This window comes from Polyodon spathula, chromosome 25 (assembly GCF_017654505.1).
Source record: "Polyodon spathula isolate WHYD16114869_AA chromosome 25, ASM1765450v1, whole genome shotgun sequence".
NCBI classification, from domain to species: Eukaryota; Metazoa; Chordata; class Actinopteri; order Acipenseriformes; family Polyodontidae; genus Polyodon; species Polyodon spathula.
Genome location: NC_054558.1, coordinates 11547837 through 11557383, shown reverse-complemented (window position 1 = coordinate 11557383; position 9547 = coordinate 11547837). Strand labels below are relative to the sequence as shown.

Here is a 9547-nt window from a genome sequence, read left to right as displayed (position 1 = left end):
ATGCAACATATAATAACTGATGCATGTTGTAATATTTACATACTACCTTGTAGTTTTCCATATATGTAACAAAAATATGACATAAATTGAAAACTGTGACATTGGAAATCTAAGATGAAATACTGCACTACTATTAGGCTTCCGGTAGACTTCATCTTGAAAAGATGAAAGATCTTGAAATCATTTTGTAGTTTCTTTGATTATATGATGTTAAATAAAATATCTAAATTATGTTCATATAGTTTTTTTTTTTTTTTTGCTATGTCTCAATCCTACAATTGTATGTGACATATTATATATTACCCCAAGTGTGCAGTTTACAAAAAACATGATGACATCTGGAACAGTACTGAGATTCTCTTGTGACAGCAAACTCATTACATTAAACTTCTTTCAGGTGAAATCTTACGGAACTAGTTAATGACTCACATTTACAACACAAGAAGTGATGCTGCAAAACAAGGCTCTTAAGTGTTCAATATAAACCAAAAGGTCATGTATAAAGTACAGCTCATCCGGTAGGTTCTGTAAATATCCCAACATGTGCAATAATACAGTATGAAACACATTTGTGCAATTACAATGAAACACTGAAAACACAGAACTTATTTAAAGATTAAAATGATAATATGCCCCTAGACATTTGTTCCCCCTTCTCTCTTTTTCAGCCTCCTGCTAGTGAAACAACAATAGTTCTAATACACATTTTTAAACATATTTCACCTAGAGAGTTAAAGGCTCCAATGTGTGTTTAAATCAACAACATCAAAATCCACTTTTAACTGTAAAGGCTTGTATACCTGTCCAGAAGGGCTGCAATACAAAACAAACACACAGAATTGTAAACTGTCCTTTTACCCTTAAAGCTAGCTGTTGGTGTTCTTCAATATAGTTGTCTCTGGAGTGACTGTTTAAACAGTGAGGATCGGGCTCCGCTGGTTTGGGTGTAGTGCTAGAAAGCTCCCAGCCTCCTTTAGTAGGTTACATAACTTGTGAAGTAACAGCTACTGCAAGTGTTAGAGTTGGGTCTCCCTGGTTATTTACTTGATGAAGCTGCTAACTGATGTGGAAATCACAATACTTAGTTTAATGCATTCACAGAATTTCACAGAAAGTTAAAAAGTAGTGGTCTAACTTTTTATTTTTTTCTCTTTCATGAATTTAAGTCAGTTTGTTTCAGAAAGGTGATATGAACAAGGTTTTTTGTTCTGAGAACATAGAGGCTAATGGGCTGCAGAGCCTCCTCCATTAATCTAGAAGAAAGAGCATGCTTGCTTTTACCATACACATCACTGCCTGCCTAGAGATAGAAATGGAATGTTCTTACATCTCCGTTTCTACAATGTAAAACAAAAAGATCAGTTACTGTTTCAGAGCTAAAACTCAATACTACTTGGGAAAATACTGATATTTTTCTTTTCTTTTTATATCACAGTTTTGAAAATGTACTATCTTTCTTGAGCAGTGTAATCGAGTGAATGAAGGTCACATCAATTAAATAACAACTCTGTAAGGTAGGTAAAAAGAATATCCTGTATCAAGCTGTTGAAAGTGATCTGTGGAGAAGAATGTAAGAATGTAAGAGCATTAGAAATTATACAAACAAGAGCAGGCCGTTCGGTCAATCTAAGCTCGTCCAGTTCTTTCTTTGCTGACTGATCTCATAACTTTGCCAAGCTGAGTTTTAAAGGATCCAAGTGATTCTGTTCTTGACTGTTGTGAAGCATCTTTTAAACGACAACCTACAATTTTACGAACATCAAGATTTTTAAAAAAAGTTTTTAAAAACATGTTACTCCTGTATTCGAGCTTTGTGAAACTGCTGGGCTGGTTTGCAGTGCGTTCCCACGCACATGGAAACGCAGAGATACTGCACTCAGCCTAGCATGCACTCAGCCTGTCGCAAGAAATACCACCCCTGCACAGGATAGGGGGGACAGTTGGTGCACTGGTGGTGTGATTTCACTTTGTTTTTTGTGATTTTTAGAAAGGTTTAACCTTTCTTTTTGGGGGGATGAATTTGGTGTGAAAGATTTGCTGTGCGGTTATTGTATGGCGCTTGGTGCAGATTCCCTTGCTGTGGGCTGCAGTGCACAGAAATAAACTGAAGAGTCTGAAAGATCCACTGAACTGATGCTGAGATGAAATGTTTTTCCTGTCTTGTCGTGAGAAGCAGAAAGACCCTTTTGCAACTTTGAAGGAAAGTCGCTGTCACCAACAAGATCACTATATACTGGGGGTGGAGTTGTGCTGCCTGTTTGAATTTAATAGAACACGAAAGCGTTTGCTGTAACGTCCTTGTAATAACAGGGTAAAGTCGCATTGTCCTCTTCTTTTACTGTGACGGAGGAAGCAGTTTGATTGACAGACTGCTCCTGTGTATTTTCTAAAGAAAGTAAGAGAGAAAGAAAAGAAAGAAGACAGAAAGAACAAAGCGCGGTTATTAGTGTCATTATAAACAGTGTGTTCAAGTATAGGCTACATTTAAAAAATAAGCACACCGGTGAGTGAATTGAATTGATCGTGAATACGATGGGTACCTATTAAACAGCACAGCAGTGTAATAATATGCACAAGCCAGCGCAGTCTTTGTTCCATGTTGTTCTTCTGCAGTCGCGGCTTCTCTTCTTTAACAGACTGAACTGAATATTCGTGTCATGGTAACATATGAAGCTCTCGTGCACACCCGCTTTGTCATCTTCATAGAGACTGACGTATCATTCCTTTGTGACACACACAACACGGTTACACACCCGCACTCCCTCTAAACACTGTTATATGTTCATGATCACAGGTGACGTATTTCACAGCAGTATTGTAGAAGAAACACCGATCAATGTGTTAACGAGTCAAGGATAACGGAATGACGGAGAGGCAAAACAAATTGATCATCACATAATTGAAATAGTCTTTTTGATAGTTTGAGAAGAACATCGATCATGTTTAATTGTTGAATTGTATTTATTTAAATACTGATTGAAATATATTACTGTGAAATGTGGTCTTTATGATAATAAAATATTAAAAAGAAAGAACTCACCACTAACAAGTTTAAAAAAAAAAAAAAGGTTTGTTTATTTTTTTAAATGTTTCCTTCTGATATAAAAGTGTTTCTGTGTGTAACCCACAATGAAGATCATCTAACAGACAGGAGTGAATTTTACTGATATAGTATATTTTCTAGAAACTGTTATAAATATATTATTGTGAAATGTGGTCTTTATGATAATAAGGATAATAAAAGGAAAGAACACTCCACCACCAAGTTAAAAAAACAAACAACAAAAAAAAAAAACGTTTCTATATAAAACAGTTTTACATATTCCTTTGATGTAAAGTGTCTCGTGTATTCTCGAGGTGCTGTGTTCTTGTCACATTGTCTTCAATATCACACTGTCACTGTGGGCCTCAGCGCACAGTAATACACGGCAGAGTCAGACAGCTTTGTCTGCTGTATTGTTAAAGGGACGGTTTTTGAAGTTTTGTTGAGAAATGCATCAAATCTGTTTTTGAATTCATCAACGTTCTCTCCTGGTCCACAAGTATCTCTTCTCAGCACATACCTCGGGGAATCATTCGGGTGCTGTATGTACCAGAATAGATCCGTCGAGGAATTGCTAATACTGTATTTACAGTCGAGTGTAACTGATTGTTCTTCAACAGCGTTCATATTGCCTGGAGGCTGAGTCACCGTGTCTTCTGCTCTGCATTCTGGAAAACAAATAAAGAAAACATTTGAAAAACAAAAACACACAAACAACAGCAATAATACATACATGCATGCATACATACATACATACATACATACATACATACATACCAAAACAAACTATAGCACAGATGATGAGAATGCTCCGTGTACATGCCATGCTGTACAGTGTAGCACAATGTTTAAGCGTCATGCAGCAGTGAACTCTTTTCAGAAGATGTAAACCCTCAGAGTGCGTTGTTACCTTGTATACTGTCATCAGGAGTTTCTCTACATGATGTGATGTCATTTCAACTGCTTATCAGAACCCGTGTCGATGCTACAGTTGCGCCTCTCTCAGGAAGATCTTCCATCATCTGTAACCTGACATTTTACACTGTTCACTATTTGTATTTGTTTTTCGTTCATTTAATAGTAAGTTCAGACAAACAGGCTAACTGTTATATATGTGATGGAACTTCAGAGGCACTGGAAATAACTGATGTACGGGGGAGGGCAATGTTGTTCCCACTAGAGGGGAGGCATGCCTTGATTTAGTCTTTTCAAATAACGAAGATAGAATAACTAAAACAGAGGTCAGAGAACCACTGGCAAACTCAGACCACAACATGGTCTCATTTGAAGTGTTTTTTAAATCATCAAAAGTAAAGACTAAAGCTAAGGTTTACAATTTTAGAAAAGCAAACTATGAAGGCATGAAACAGAGACTAACAGAAGTAGATTGGAGTAAAATAGAGAAAACACCCACAGAAGAAGGATGGTTGTTCTTCAAAAATGTAGTACTAGAGGCGCAAAACAATTATATCCCTAAAGTAGACAAATCTAAATGTAAAACTAAATTGCCAAAATGGTTTAATAGATCAATTAAAAAAAATATTCAGCGAAAAAAGGCACTTTACAGAGCATTAAAAAAGGACCAAAAAGAAAGTACACAGAAAGAGTACACAGAACTGCAAATGCAAGTCAAAAAGGAAGTTAGAAAGGCCAAGAGAGAAATAGAAATGAACATTGCTAAGGGAGCTAAAACCAATTCCAAAATGTTTTTCCAATATTACAACAGCAAGAGAACATTCAAAGAGGAGATTAAATGTTTAAGAGATACAAATGGCAAAATCGTAGAGGAAGAAAAAAAAATAGCAAATATGTTAAATGATTACTTTTCACAAGTTTTTACAAAGGAAGATACTGACAACATGCCCCACATGTCATCCAGTTCCTATCCAGTTTTAAATAACTTTAGCATAACTGAGGCAGAAGTGTTAAAGGGACTAGGAGCTCTTAAAATAAACAAACCCCCTGGGCCGGATGAGATCCTCCCAGTAGTACTCAAAGAAATGAAAGAAGTAATTTACAAACCGCTAACCAAGATCATGCAGCAGTCTCTTGACACAGGGGTGGTACCGACAGACTGGAAAATTGCAAACGTAATACCGATCCACAAAAAGGGAAACAAAACTGAACCAGGTAACTACAGACCAGTAAGCCTGACTTCTATTATATGCAAACTTATGGAAACTATAATAAGATCCAAAATGGAAAATTACCTATATGGTAACAGGGTACTGGGAGACAGTCAACATGGTTTTAGGAAAGGGAGATCGTGCCTAACTAACTTGCTTGATTTTTTTGAGGATGCAACATCGATAATGGATAATTGCAAAGCATATGACATGGTTTATTTAGATTTCCAGAAAGCTTTTGACAAAGTCCTGCACAAAAGATTAATTCTCAAACTGAACGCAGTTGGGATTCAAGGAAACACATGTACATGGATTAGGGAGTGGTTAACATGTAGAAAACAGAAAGTACTGATTAGAGGAAAAACCTCAGAATGGAGTGTGGTAACCAGCGGTGTACCACAGGGATCAGTATTAGGTCCTCTGCTATTCCTAATCTACATTAATGATTTAGATTCTGGTATAGTAAGCAAACTTGTTAAATTTGCAGACGACACAAAAGTAGGAGGAGTGGCAAACACTGTTGCAGCAGCAAAGGTCATTCAAAATGATCTAGACAAGATTCAGAACTGGGCAGACACATGGCAAATGACATTTAATAGAGAAAAGTGTAAGGTACTGCACGCAGGAAATAAAAATGTACATTATAAATATCATATGGGAGATATTGAAATTGGAGAAGGAATCTATGAAAAAGACCAAGGAGTTTTTGTTGACTCAGAAATGCCTTCATCTAGGCAATGTGGGGAAGCTATAAAAAAGGCTAACAAGATACTCGGATACATTGTGAAAAGTGTTGAATTTAAATCAAGGGAAGTAATGTTAAAACTGTACAATGCACTTGTAAGACCTCATCTTGAATATTGTGTGCAGTTCTGGTCACCTCGCTATAAAAAAGATATTGCTGCTCTAGAAAGAGTGCAAAGAAGAGCGACCAGAATTATTCCGGGCTTAAAAGGCATGTCATATGCAGACAGGCTAAAAGAATTGAATCTGTTCAGTCTTGAACAAAGAAGACTACGTGGCGACCTAATTCAAGCATTCAAAATTCTAAAAGGTATTGACAGTGTCGACGCAAGGGACTTTTTCAGCCTGAAAAAAGAAACAAGGACCAGGGGTCACAAATGGAGTTTAGAAAAAGGGGCATTCAGAACAGAAAATAGGAGACACTTTTTTACACAGAGAATTGTGAGGGTCTGGAATCAACTCCCCAGTAATGTTGTTGAAGCTGACACCCTGGGATCCTTCAAGAAGCTGCTTGATGAGATTTTGGGATCAATAAGCTACTAACAACCAAACGAGCAAGATGGGCCGAATGGCCTCCTCTCGTTTGTAAACTTTCTTATGTTCTTATGTTCTTATTCTCATTTACTTTTAAACCCTGAATTATTAAATCCAGTTGTCTCGTGCAGTTTATCAAGAAATCGAGCTGGCGCCCCTCAACCTGTCTGCTATGTTTTTCTGAAGCTCTGCAGTTGTTCATTGTCACTGTGGGCCTCAGCGCACAGTAATACACGGCAGAGTCAGACAGCTCTGTCTGCTGTATTGTTAAAGGGACGGTTTTGGAAGTTGTGTTGAGAGTGGCGTCAAATCTTTTCCCGTATCCGTCAGCATTATCTTTGTTACCTATAAAATCTCTACGAATCATATATCTGGGATGTCCATTGAGGTATTGAATATACCAGAAGAGGTACGGGGTTGAAGTCGCTGTATCATAGGAACAGTTTAGATTCAACGCGTGTCCTTCAGCAACGTTCAGTTTGATTGGAGACTGAGTCACCGTGTCTTCTGCGTTGCATCCTGAAAATAAATGACTATATCGATGATTTCAGTGTACTTTCTATCGAAAATAAAATAAAAACACGCTACATGTTTGAATACGTAAATGCATACCAAAGATTAATGAAGTAACAGGGATGAACAGAAGCCCTGGTCCATGTTCTGTAGTAGCGCTGCTGTACTAGCCTATGCTTGGTTTAAACAATTTAGTAATGATTGTTTCATGGGGCTGAAAGGCACATGTCAAGTGGATGAGTTCTGCTTTCTATTGGTTAATGTATTTCAGAAATGGCTGAGCTGAACAGCTGCCTCTGGTTTGAAATCCTTTCTTATGATCTTAATCAAACCAATATGACTATTCAACAGTGAATGTAGCTTTGAGTCATGGGAGCAATCCACACTTCATGTGTAGGGGCAGTTGAAGGAGTTACATTAGGGTCACTAGCAGAGCAACTTGAACACAAACAGCAACAGTCATTGCAGTCCTGTACATCTCTGTAATTCAGGCTATACTAGAAAATACAACCAGACCAATATTGACATCTACGGTCTTTTTATGGTGTGACACCACAGAATTGTGTGCTGCTGTTGGGAGAAATATTTGTCAGCACTGAAGCACAGTGGCTTCAGAAATTAAAAGAAAATTTTTCAGTGTTGATTTTTTGTTTTATGTAGATTAGGGGCAGTTGAAATCTAGTCAACTGTCCCGGAATCATTTGCCAGAAGATATTCAATTTAAATATGATTCAATATACACATAGATATAAAGCTGTGTGGGGAAAAACATGTTTGTTTAGATTTGTCTTTTTTAAGCTGTCTTGAAAACCACCCATTGTGGGGAGAGTCTTTCAGCTTTCCTGATGAGACTGCTTCCTTTACTGCTCAACGGATTAAGGATACGGTGGTGTCTATTGATCACTCATTTTTTTAATCGGCCACATATAGACTAACCCTCACCCTCACCCTCACAAGAAAAAAAAGGGTTCACGTCAGGACTTGTCCCAAACAAACCTTGGTGAAGGTGTAGAAGACGAATCTCCAGACCACCTGATTGCATGCAGTACAATAAGCAGCGGAAGTGATTTCCATGGGCACTGAATCCTGCCTAACACCTGTACTGATGAACTAACTGTACTCGGGCTTGCCGCCAGATTCACACGGTGAGCACAATAATCTGTTATACAATGACATTAGAAATGCGTGTAGCAAAGGAGAAGCCATACTAATGGGGGATTTCAACTTCCCCCAAATAAAATGGGAAAACCCGATGGGTAGCGCGAAGGATGAAATAGAAATGGTGGAAACAACAACTCAGGTAAGACAACCATTAAATGTATTTATCTAAATGCTAGAAGTATCAGAAACAAAATTCTAGAACTTGAAGCTACTGCACTAACAGGTAACTATGATGTGATAGGGTTACAGAAACGTGGTTATCTGAGAGTGATGGGGACGAATATAATATTTGTGGGTATACACTGTATAGGAAAGACAGGCAGGACAGAAGAGGAGGAGGGGTAGCGCTATACATAAGAAACAGTCTTGAAGCCCAGGTGTTAAACCTGGACAAAGAAAATAAAACCGAATCAATATGGGTCAGAATAACAGACAAAAATTCAAAAGCCATAATAATAGGAGCATGCTATAGACCGCCAGATTCAGACGGTGAGCACAATAATCTGTTATACAATGACATTAGAAATGTGTGTAGCAAAGGAGAAGCCATACTAATGGGGGATTTCAACTTCCCCCAAATAAAATGGGAAAACCCGGTGGGTAGCGCGAAGGATGAAATAGAAATGGTGGAAATGACAAATGACTGCTTCCTAACACAATTTGTGAAGGCACCCACTAGAGGGGAGGCATGCCTTGATTTAGTCTTTTCAAATAACGAAGATAGAATAACTAAAACAGAGGTCAGAGAACCACTGGCAAACTCAGACCACAACATGGTCTCATTTGAAGTGTTTTTTAAATCCCCAAAAGTAAAGACTAAAGCTAAGGTTTACAATTTTAGAAAAGCAAACTATGAAGGTATGAAACAGAGACTAACAGAAGTAGATTGGAGTAAAATAGAGAAAACACCCACAGAAGAAGGATGGTTGTTCTTCAAAAACGTAGTACTAGAGGCGCAAAACAATTATATCCCTAAAGTAGACAAATCTAAATGTAAAACTAAATTGCCAAAATGGTTTAATAGATCAATTTAAAAAAAATATTCAGCGAAAAAAGGCACTTTACAGAGCATTAAAAAAGGACCAAAAAGAAAGTACACAGAAAGAGTACACAGAACTGCAAATGCAAGTCAAAAAGGAAGTTAGAAAGGCCAAGAGAGAAATAGAAATGAACATTGCTAAGGGAGCTAAAACCAATTCCAAAATGTTTTTCCAATATTACAACAGCAAGAGAACATTCAAAGAGGAGATTAAATGTTTAAGAGATACAAATGGCAAAATCGTAGATGAAGAAAAAAAAATAGCAAATATATTAAATGATTACTTTTCACAAGTTTTTACAAAGGAAGATACTGACAACATGCCCCACATGTCATCCAGTTCCTATCCAGTTTTAAATAACTTTAGCATAACTGAGGCAGAAGTGT

General features: G+C 37.4%; 1 protein-coding gene across 1 annotated transcript in view; it reads right to left on the bottom strand.

Moving 5' to 3' along the window:
* Positions 1-9547, bottom strand: part of LOC121299468 (sodium- and chloride-dependent GABA transporter 2-like) — a 749163-nt gene that overhangs the window by 603608 nt on the left and 136008 nt on the right. The window lies entirely within an intron of this gene.